We start from the raw sequence: 12,513 nt of genomic DNA on the forward strand, positions 1-12,513 counted from the left end.
TAGTATGCGTTAACCTATATAGTCCAGACTGAGGGAGACACCGGTTAGCTAGCTAACTTAAGCATTGCTAAGTACTTTTGACAAACCTTGATAGCTAATGACAACATTGCCATCTGTCTAAAGTAAAATTGACGACATCTAAATGATGGCAAAGTTGTTTACTACTAATTATTTACTGTATAACATTCCAACACCAGATTATCTCATATATAACACCAACACCACAATAACCTCTGTTACTCTACCAGATTATATCATATATAACACCAACACCACAATAACCTTCTGTTACTCTACCAGATAATTATATTCATATATAACACCAACACCACAATAACCTCTCCTGGACTCTACCCTGATTATACATATATAACACCAACACCACAATAACCATCTCTGTTACTCTAGCAGATTATATCATATATAACACCAACACCCATAACATCTTCTTACTCTACCCAGATTATATCATATATAACACCAACACCACAATAAACCTCTCTGTTACTCTACCAGATATTGTCATATATAACACCAACACCACAATAACATCTCTGTTACTCTACCAGATTATATCATAATAACCCAACACACAATAACCTCTCTGTTACTCTACCAGTTATATCATATATAAACACCACAATAACATCTCTGTTACTCTACCAGATTATTTCATATATAACACCAACACCACAATTACATCTCTGTGTACTCTACCAGATTTATTCATATATACCACCAACACCACAATAACATCTCTGTTACTCTACCAGATTATATCATATATAACACCAACACCACAATAACCTCTGTTAATCCTCCTGATTATATTTAAATAACCCAAACACGAAAATAAACCACTAGGTTGCTGTAACTGATATATCACTATAACGCTAACCAGTGTCGTGTCTTTGGCATCATTAAACTGAAGACTTATTTATCAAATAACTCTCTAATTATTATTACAACGATTAAACGATTAATCATGTAACTGTAATTAACTAGGAAGTCAGGGGACCAAGGAAAATATTCAGATTAAAAGTTAACATTTTTCTAATATAACTTTCAGATATTTTAATATCTGAATCAATTAGTCTTTCAATTAATTAATTATTATTTACCTCACGTTAGTCTCATTCCAAACGTCGTAAATCGTTGGTTATCTGCACGAACCCATCCTTCACTATGAGTCATCCATACATCAATTGTCTTAAAATCATTTATTTACTAACTAATAACTTCACAGAAATGCACAACAAACAGTAGATATGTTTACAAGGAAGTGATAGGAGATGGGGGTGTGCCCCTAGTGGGCTAAACCGGTATGGCGGCTTGTTATGACAGAGTGATAATTATAACAATTGAAATGCTAATCTTTGCACATGAACGCTCACTCATTCAGGAACAATTGCAATCAATATATATATTTACGCTCAGTGTGTCGTCGCGGGATCTCTGTTGAAAAGTTTGTTTCTGTTGGAGAGTCTGTCCGCCCTCTCTCTCTCTCTCTCTCTCTGTCGTGGGTAGAATGGATAGTTCAGAGTGACATTATTAATGTCGTTATAGAATGGATGTTTCGGCGGTTGTCGGTCTTCGCGTTCAATGATACCGAATTTCTAGCTGCAGACTAGTAATTAATATCAAGACTTGTTCTTATTCTGTCGGTATCGATAGTCTAAGAGTTAACCACGGGTATGGTTAAAAGATTCAGTCATCTACTCAAACCTTAACTTATACTCAGGTTATGGTCTCTACTCAAATCTTGGCCCTCTCGTGTAAGCTGGTCTGCAACCTTTAGGCCATCTCGTAATTGAGGTAAGCTCGGTCTGGTGATATAAAACCCCCACCTGGGTTTTTCTTCGGGACTGAAGCTGGAGACTCATATCTGCCTCACTAGCTTTAAGCACCAGCTGTCAGAGCAGCTCACAGATACTGCACCTGTACATAGCCCATCTATAAATAGCCACAAACACGACCTTTCCCCTACTGTATATATTTATTTTTTTGCTCCTTTGCACCCCATTATTTCTATTTCTACTTTACACATTCTTCCACTGCAAATCTACTATTCCAGTGTTTACTTGCTATATTGTATTTACCTCGCCACCATGGCCTTTTTTTTTGCCTTTACCTCCCTTATCTCACCTCATTTGCTCACATTGTATATAGACTTATTTTTACTGTATTATTGACTGTATGTTTTTGTTTATTCCATGTGTAACTCTGTGTTGTTGTATGTGTCGAACTGCTTTGCTTTATCTTGGCCAGGTGCAGTTGCAAATGAGAACTTGTTCTCAACTAGCCTACCTGGTTAAATAAAGGTGAAATAAAAAATAAAATACATAGAAAAAGGCTGTCTGATCCAGGTCTTGTCTGTGCCCCTGGGGGCGTGCCAATGACTTAGTGAAACGTTTTAGGGAATTGGAGTTTCCTTCATTAAACAGTCCAAAATCACATTACACTATTTCACAAACAGTATCATCCTCACTCATTCATCTATACAACAATTAGATGTAAACCTCATATCCGAGGCTATTGTATAAACAGCGTTATGGTAATGTGGCCGTATTGTCTCCCATGAGGTTCACAAAATTGTACCAACGGACCAGTTCGTAGCTGGATACTTCACCGATCTTTTATACCTTCTCCAGAACATAAATGTCGTTCGGTTCTCCATTCTGTGAGGTGGAAGAAATTCCTTTGTTCTCTTTATGAAACTCACCTCTCTCTATACTGTCTGGCCATGAGGAGATAATCTCCTCCAGGAATTTACGACCTCTCTGACCACAGCAGCCTGAGTGTAACAGACAGAGAGAGGGGATGGTGCTCGCTGTACCCAAAGAGGGCAACGTCATGACACTACAAAAACCTTTCTTTTAATCTACCTGATTATATCATATATAACCCTAACTGCAACACCAAAATAACCTCTGTTAATATACCTGATTATATCACTTTCTCACCCCTCCCCTGTGTGTGTGTGTGTGTGTGTGGTGTGTGGGTGTGTGTGTGTGGTGTGTGTGTGTGTGTGTGTTGTGTGTGTGTGTGTGTGTGTGTGTGTGTGTGTGTTGTGTGTTGTGTGTGTGTGTGTGTGTGTGTGTGGTGTGTGTTGTGTGTGGTGTGTGTGTGTGTTGCAGACCATCTTGAAGGTTCATGGTGATCTTTATCCTGGTGTTCCTGGCGTTTATGATCGGAATGTTCAACCTCTACTCCTACTACCTGGGGGCCAAGCAGAACGATGCCTTTACCACGTAAAACATTCACACACACAGTCCTACTACCTGGGGGCCAAGCAGAATGATGCCTTTATCACGCATTACATTCACACACAGTAACAACTTCCGTGCAGCCTTTAGCTCAGCAGGCTAACTCAGATGGTTTCAACCCAGTCCGTTACATAGGGCTTTATTTTCATTCTAATGATGTTTTATTTCCAGTGGTGCTTCAAATAACATCACCATCCTCCCTTCTATTTCCCTTCCTTCCCCCCCTCCAGTCTCGAGGAGAGCTTTAAGACTCTGTTTTGGGCGATCTTCGGCCTGTCGGAGGTGAAGTCGGTAGTCATTAACAACGATCACAAGTTCATTGAGAACATCGGCTACGTGCTGTATGGTGTTTATAATGTTACTATGGTGATCGTTCTGCTCAACATGCTGATCGCTATGATAAACAGCTCTTTCCAGGAGATAGAGGTACACACACCCCACTACTGATGCTACCAGACTCTTAATATGATCGGTAAATACTGCAACATTTAAGAACTTGCCCCCTAATCCCCCTGTTCTAAAACGTGTAAATATTGGACTATAAATTGTGCCTTCCTGTATTATACTGATGCTAAAATGTTTATTCTACTGAGCCATTTACTTTGTGTTCATAATCTTATATTTTATTATTTCTTATTGTTACATTGTTGAGAAGGAACCCGGAAGTAAGCATTTCATTGGACGATGTATACCATGTGTGTCCCGTACATATGATAAATAAAACTTGAAACACACCCATGCAAGCACACACATACGCACTCTCAAATACATGCCTGACACACACACAGAGGCCCTGGCATTGTACGGTTTCATCAGTCATCAGACTCTCCTAAACCTGTTTAATACTCTCTCCTTCCTTCTTCTTCTCTGTTCTTCTCTCTCCCTCTCTCTCTGTCCTTCTCTCTCTCTCCACGTTCTCTGTTCTCTCCTCTCGCTCTCTCTTTCATTCTCTTACCTTCCTTCTCTCGCTCTCCTTCTCTCCTTCCTTCCTTCTCTCTCTCTTCTCTCTTCCTTCTCTCTCTCTTCCTCCTTCTCTCTCTCTCTCTCTCTCTTCTCTCTCTCTCTCTCTCTCTCTCTCTCTCTCTCTCTCCTTCTCTCTCTCCTTCTCTCTCTACCTGTTTACAGGATGATGCTGATGTGGAGTGGAAGTTTGCCCGTGCCAAGCTGTGGTCTCCTACTTTGAGGAAGGCAGGACCCTGCCCGTCCCATTTAACCTGGTTCCTAGTCCTAAAGCAACGCTGGGCCTGGCCACTGCTGTTAGAGCGCTGCTGCAACACAGCCACACACAGCCACCTGACGGGGCGCAGCTCAACCAGGTACACACACAAACACACTTCTCTCTGTTCATCCACTGTATCAGCCTCTCAGTTATGTAGATCTAGTGTTCTGTATCAGCCTCTAGTTATGGTAGACCTCGGTCCTGTATTCTGTCTCTAGTTATGGTAGATCTAGGTTCTGTATCAGCCTCTAGTAATGGTAGATTAGGTCCTGTATCTGCCTATAGTTATGGTAGATCTAGGTTCTGTATCAGCCTCTAGTTATGGTAGATCTAGGTTCTGTATCAGCCTCTAGTTATGGTAGACCTCGGTCCTGTATCTGTCGCTAGTTATGGTAGACCTAGGTCCTGTATCAGCTCTAGTTATGGTAGACCTAGGTCCTTTATCAGCCTCTAGTTTGTAGATCTAGTCTGTACACCTCTAGTTATGGAGTCTAGGTTCTGTATCAGCCTCTAGTTATGGTAGATCTAGGTTCTGTATCAGCCTCTAGTTATGGTAGACCTAGGTTCTGTATCAGCCTCTAGTTATGGTAGACCTAGTTTCTGTATCTGCCTCTAGTTATGGTAGATCTAGGTTCGTATCAGCCTATACTTATGGTAGATCTAGCTTCTGTATCTGCCTCTAGTTATGGTAGAACCTCGTCCTGTATCTGTCTCTAGTTATGGTGGACCTAGGTTCTGTATCAGCCTCTAGTTATGGTAGACCTCAGTCCTGTATCTGTCTCTAGTTATGGTAGACCTCGGTCCTGTATCTGTCTCTAGTTATGGTAGACCTCGGTCCTGATCTGTCTCTAGTATGGTGGACCTAGTTCTGTATCAGCCTCTAGTTATGGTAGACCTCGGTCCTGTATCTGTCTCTAGTTATGGTAGACCTCGGTCCTGTATCAGTCTCTAGTTATGGTAGATCTAACTCCTGTATCTGTCTCTAGTTATGGTAGACCTAGGTACATTATCAGTCTCTAGTTATGGTAGACCTCGATCCTGTTATCAGTCTCTAGTTAGGTAGATCTAGGTCCTGTATCAGTCTCTTAGTTATGGTAGACCTAGGCCTTTATCAGCTCTAGTTATGGTTAACCTCGGTCCTGTATCTGTCTCAGTTATGGTAGACCTCGGTCCTGTATCTGTCTCTAGTTTATGGTAGATCTAGTCCTGTATCTGTCTCTAGTTATGGTAGACCTAGGTCCTGTATCTGTCTCTAGTTATGGTAGACCTAGGTCCTGTATCTCCTCTAGTTATGTAGACCTCGTCCGTACAGCCTCTAGTTATGGTAGACCTCGGTCCTGTATCAGCCTCTAGTTATGGTAGACCTCGGTTCTGTATCTGCCTGTAGTTATGGTAGACCTCGGTTCTGTATCTGCCTCTAGTTATGGTAGACCTAGGTTCTGTATCTGTCTCTAGATATGGTAGACCTCGGTTCTGTATCTGTCTCTAGTTATGGTAGACCTAGTGCAACATGGCGCCGACAGAGACGGTCGCCTTGCTTCGAATTCTTAGGAAACTACAGTCGTGGCCAAAAGTTTTGAGAATGACACCAATATTAATTTTCAGAAATGAAAATTTTGTTTGTATGATGGCTTTTTGCATATACATATACATATATATTTGCATATAACTAAGTGGCTCGGGGAACAAAACATCTATATTTTGGGTCCATGGCCAGGAAACTCCCCAGACCTTAATCCCATTGAGAACTTGTGTTCAATCCTCAAGAGGCGGGTGGACAAACAAAAACCCACAAATTCTGACAAACTCTTAAGCATTGATTATGCAAGAATGGGCTGCCATGAGTCAGGATGTGGCCCAGAAGTTAATTGACAACATGCCAGGGCGGATTGCAGAGGTCTTGAAAGAGAAGGGTCTACACTGCAAATATTGACTCTTTGCATCAACTTCATGTAATTGTCAATAACAGCCTTTGACACTTATGAAATGCTTGTAATTATACTTCAGTATTCCATAGTAACATCTGACAAAYATATCTAAAGACACTGAAGCAGCAAACTTTGTGGAAATTAATATTTGTGTCATTCTCAAAACTTTAGGCCACAACTGTATACAGTACTTATTTTTTTAATGTATAATTTATTACATTGTTACCCCAGGAAATCTTAAGTCTCATTACATACAGCCGGGAGGAACTATTGGATATAAGAGCAACGCCAATTTACCAACATTAAGACCAGGAATACGACTTTCCCGAAGCGGATCCTCTGTTCAAACCACCACCCAGGACAATGGATCGGATCCCAGCAGGCGACCCAAAACAACGGCGCCGCAGAAAGGGCAGACAGAGCGGCCTCCTGGTCAGGCTCCGTAGACGTGCACATCGCCCACRGCTCCAGAGTATACTACTCGCCAATGTCCAGTCTCTTGACAACAAGGTAGGCGAAATTCGAGCAAGGGTTGCCTTCCAGAGAGACATCAGAGATTGTAACATTCTCTGTTTCATGGAAACATGGTTCTCTCGGGATATGTTGTTGGAATCGGTTCAGCCACTGGGCTTCTCCATGCATTGCGCCGACAGAGATAAACACCTCTCTGGGAAGAAGAAGGGCGGAGGTGTATGCTTCATGATTAACGACTCATGGTGTAATCATAACAACATTCAGGAACTCAAGTCCTTCTGCTCACCCAACCTAGAATTCCTTACAATCAAATGCAGGCCATTTTACCTATCAAAGAGAATTCTCGTCAGTTATAGTCACAGCGGTGTACATTCCCCCTCAAGCAGACACCAAGACGGCCCTCAAGGAACTTCACTGGACTAAACTGTAAACAGGAAACCATATATCCTGACGCTGCATTTATTGTAGCTGGGGATTTTAACAAGAAAATCTGAGAACAAGGCTACCTAAATTCTATCAGCACGACGCGCAGGGGTAATACACTCGACCACGCTACTCTAACTTCCACGATGCAAACAAAGCCCTCTCCCACCCTCCCTTCAGCAAATCCAACCACGACGCCATCTTGCTCCTACCGTCTTATAGGCAGAAACTCAAACAGGATGTACCAGCGATGAGAACCATTCAATGCTGGTCTGACCAATCGGAAGCCACGCTTCAAGATTGTTTTTAATCACGCGTACTGGAATATGTTGCGGTCAGCCTCAGAGAACAACATCGACCTATACGCTGACCCGGTGAGTGAGTTTATAAGGAAGTGTATAGGAGATGTTGTACTGTGACTATTAAAACCCTAACCAGAAACCGTGAACGGATGGCGGCATTTGTGCAAAACTGAAAGTATGATCCACCGCATTTAACCATGGAAAGAGGTCCAGGAATTTGGCTGAATATAAACAGCTAACAAGGACTGCGCCCCCTCCTCCACGTGAGAAAACGTGAGAAAAACATTTAAACGTTTTAACCCTCGCAAGGCTGCTGGCCCAGACGGCATCCCCAGCCGCGTCCTCAGAACATGCTCAGAATGCCCTGCCGTGCTGTATTCCATGGAGGAAAATGCCCTGCGTAGAAGAGAAGTCCAGGTCAAAAAAAAAGTCCTCAGGTCATCTTGGAACAAAGCTGTCCTCTCCAACTCTTCCTCTGAAGAAGCTAGGCTAATTATTGAAGCAATGATGGCTTAGCAAGGCTTCTAATTGGCTAAAACAAAATCGGTTACTTTAGTTGACTACAGCATAAAAGGTCAAACTATTTCAGTGACCCTGAAATGTTGTTTCTTCTACGTTTGCACATGAAAGTAACAAGTGTTTGATGCAATAGAAAACACCATAGGCTCATCAACAAAGGCTGGAGTAAAAGGAAATGTTTATAATACATGGTTTTAAGAGGTTGTTAGACTGGGATAAATAAGCGTACCAATTCATCATCAGGGTTTCAAACGTGGGGCAAAACACATCATAGGAGTTGACCATTGGTCTGAAAACCAACCATTTGGGTTCCTGGGGCAGAGCAACAACGCACGACACCCAAATGTGAAGAGATAACGTTCAACTGTGCAACTGTAGAAAATAGGGTTGCATCGTGATGCATAAGGGTTCATATTAWTGGATTTGAAAGTGGTTAACTGGAGACAAGCACTGACTGCCGATCACACRATTTTGACCAATGCGTTGTAACCTGTTTTTCACTGGTTTATAATGCATTTACAAATGATTAAATAARCATTAATAATGTAATTATAAACCTTATTGTAAAGTGTTACCAATAACGGTAATACGTATTTATATAGGTATTTAAATAGTATTAATATACTAATCGTAATAAGTATTTAATACTGTGTCTCTGTGTGTTCCAGCTGGGAGACAGTAAAGCTTCAGGATACAGCAGCTCTCCGAGACCCACCAGATACCAGGTAACATACACCAGGATTATTTTAGTATTTTCATGAGCCTTATTTCTATTACAGCATATTGGATGACTGTCATTCATATTCCATTCACCCAGCTCAATGTAACATCGATAGGTTTAGGTTACTGTCATTCATATTCCATAGACAAAGCTCAATGTAACAGCGATAGGTTTAGGCTACTACATGATACTACAATTTTCCCTAAATCCATCATGCGGTTGATACAACCTAACCTATGAATGAAAGTTTACAATGTAGGCGCACAGGTCAAGAGAATTCTTAACAATCAAGGTCACAGACAGTGACATATTCAATAGCATCTTGCCTGCATCTAGCTGATAATATATATTTTTTATGTATTTAACTAGGCAAGTCAGTTAAGAACAAATTCTTATTTACAATGACGGCCTATGAACAGTGGGTTAACTGCCTTATTCAGTGGCAGAACGACAGATTTTTACCTTGTCAGCTCGGGGATTCAATCTAGCCACCTTTCAGTTACTGGCCCAACGCTCTAACCACTAGGCTAGCTGCCTCCTCTAACCACTAGGCTAGCTGCCTCCTCTAACCACTAGGCTACCTGCCTCCTCTAACCACTAGGCTACCTGCCTCCTCTAACCACTAGGCTACCTGCCTCCTCTAACCACTAGGCCACCCGCCGCCTCTACGCTCTAACCACTAGGCCACCCGCCGCTCTACGCTCTAACCACTAGGCCACCCGCCGCCTCTACCTCTAACCACTAGCACCGCCGCCTCTACGCTCTAACCACTAGGCCAACCCGCCGCCTCTACGCTCTAACGCCCTAGGCCACCCGCCGCCTCTACGCTTAACCCTAGGCCACCGCCGCCTCTACGCTCTAACCCTAGGCCACCCGCCGCCTCTACGCTCTAACCCTAGGCCACCTGCCGCCTCTACGCTCACCCCTAGCCACCGCCGCCTCTACGCTCTAACCACCTAGGCCACCTGCCGCCTCTACGCTCTAACCCCTAGGCCACCTGCCGCCTCTTACGCTCTAACCCCTAGGCCACCTGCCGCCTCTACGCTCTAACCCTAGGCCACCTGCCGCCTCTACGCTCTAACCCTAGGCCACTGCGCCCTGACGCTCTAACCCCTAGAGCCACCTGCCGCCTCTACCTCTAACCCCTAGGCCACCTGCCGCCTCTAACCCTACCCCTAGGCCACCTGCCGCCTCTACGCTCTAACCCACTAGGCCACCTGCCGCCTCTACGCTCTACCCCTAGGCCACCTGCCGCCTCTACGCTCTAACCACTAGGCCACCTGCCGCCTCTACGCTCTACCCACTAGGCCACCTGCCGCCTCACGCTCTAACCACTAGGCCACCTGCCGCCTCTACGCTCTAACCACTAGGCCACCTGCCGCTCTACGCTCTAACCACTAGGCCAACCTGCCGCCTCTACGCTCTAACCACTAGGCACCTGCCGCCTCTACGCGCTCTGAACCACTAGGCCACCTGCCGCCTCTACGCTCTAACCACTAGGCCACCTGCCGCCTCTACGCTCTAACCACTAGGCCACCTGCCGCCTCTACGCTCTAACCACTAGGCCACCTGCCGCTTCTACGCTCTAACCACTAGGCTACCTGCCGCCCCATCTAAGGTGCAAGCATTAGTCCAACAGTTGCAAACGAGAGTTTCTATTGGACCAATTCAGCTATGTTAATCCCCGTTTCATTCCGTTTGAGAAACGTTTTTCAACAGAATATGCAGAATGAATACACCCCTAATCACACGCAAACGCAGTTCATTTTGTAGCGGCCACATACAAACAGCATTATCACTTTTCCCGTTGTAATTCCTTCTCTGATCTACACGCTCTCCTCCTCTAACCTTTTCCCTTCGCTTGTGGACTTCAGTGCACAACACATCAGCTGCATACAGTATGTGACCAGGTGAAAAAACCTTTCCAAGTCAAAGCTTCATATCATACCCTCTAACTTCTACACACAGCCTACACCATATTATCTAACATCATAGTCAACATAGCTAACAGAACTAATGCATTAGTAAACTTTCTACAATCATGCAGTACAGTCAGCAAGCATTTTAGCAGTTACGCCGGAGTGCCCTGGTGGCAATAAATGAATACACCCAAAAGCTTACCTTGACTTGTAAGAGTTCCAGTGTTGGATAGCCATAGCCAGTTAGCTAACGTAGCATCCCTCTCTGTTTTGAGCCGGGTGTTTGATTAGGCTAAACCAGCTAGCTAGATAAAGTAGCTAAGTAGGTAAAAGTGAGAGAAAAAAATACTACGAAATATAGCTAGCTCTCTCTCTCCCTTTCTCTTGCCTCTCAATAATATTTTAAGAAATGTATTTGTTCAAAACTGTTCAACTATTTCCTTTCTCTCGCTTCGAGTCAACTACTCACCACATTTTATGCACTGCAGTGTTAGCTAGCTGTAGCTTATGCTTTCAGTACTAGATTCATTCTCTGATCCTTTGATTGGGTGGACACCATGTCAGTTCATGCTGCAAAAGCTCTGATAGGTTGGAAGACGTCCTCTGGATGTTGTCATAATTATGGAAGGGGGATGAGAACAATGAGCCTCCTGGGTTTTGTATTGAAGTCAATGTACCCAGAGGAGGACGGAAGCTAGCTGTCCTCCYGCTACACCATGGTGCTACCCTACAGAGCGCTGTTGAGGCTACTGTAGACCTTCATTACAAAACAATGTGTTTTAATCAATTATTTGGTGACGTGAATATGCAGTATTTAGTATATTTTCATCCCCCAAAAAATTATGTTTTACTATTTACATTTTTATGAAAATCACTGAAGAGGATGGTCCTCCCTTCCTCCTCTGAGGAATCGCCACTCATTCATTCACTCACTCACTCATTCATTCACTCACTCACTCACTCATTCATTCACTGACTCACTCACTCACTCACTCACTCACAATACCAGGTTACAATAATGAATGTATATTTTGTAAGTTTATCTGTTCAGTTTGTGTGTGTGTATGTTGCAGAAGATCATGAAGCGCCTTATAAAACGTTACATCATCAAAGCCCAGACGGACAAAGAAAATGACGAGATCAACGAAGGTGACACACACACACACACACTTCAGTGAGAAGCAATGCCGAGTAGTTTTGAAACTTTACTCAACGTGAACTGTATGGTCTGTCTGTGTCTATGTGTGTGTCTGTGTGTGTGTCTGTGTGTGTAGGTGAGCTGAAGGAGATTAAGCAGGATATCTCCAGTCTGCGTTATGAGCTGCTGGAGGACAAGAATCACAACATGGAGGAGCTGCAGGAGCTTCTGGGGAGGCTGAGAGAGACTGACAACACACACAACACACACCAAACAGAGGAACACACACAATAACACACACACCACACAATAACACACACACACACCACACAGAGTAACACACACAATAACACACACACACCACACAGAGTAACACACACAACACCACACAGAGTAACACACACAACACACACAAGTTTTAAGAAACAGGCCCTGGTTTCAGCTGCTGCATTGATGTCCTTCCTACCGTCTTTCCAAGTACCACCTGGACTCAGCAGAACGTACAGTAATGAGTATATCTTCTGTTCCCTGAAAGAGGGAAACCAGGTACAACACAGCTATGGGGAGTTRCCGCCCTCTACTGATCGGTACGCCACCCCCTGGG

The 12,513-nt window shown here is 43.6% G+C and overlaps 1 pseudogene; it reads left to right on the forward strand.

Moving 5' to 3' along the window:
- Nucleotides 1-12,243, forward strand: part of LOC112073897 (short transient receptor potential channel 6-like) — a 46,881-nt pseudogene extending 34,638 nt beyond the window's left edge.
- The last annotated feature ends 270 nt before the right edge of the window (nt 12,244-12,513 follow it).

Source organism: Salvelinus sp. IW2-2015, unplaced genomic scaffold (assembly GCF_002910315.2).
Source record: "Salvelinus sp. IW2-2015 unplaced genomic scaffold, ASM291031v2 Un_scaffold2412, whole genome shotgun sequence".
NCBI lineage: Eukaryota > Metazoa > Chordata > Actinopteri > Salmoniformes > Salmonidae > Salvelinus > Salvelinus sp. IW2-2015.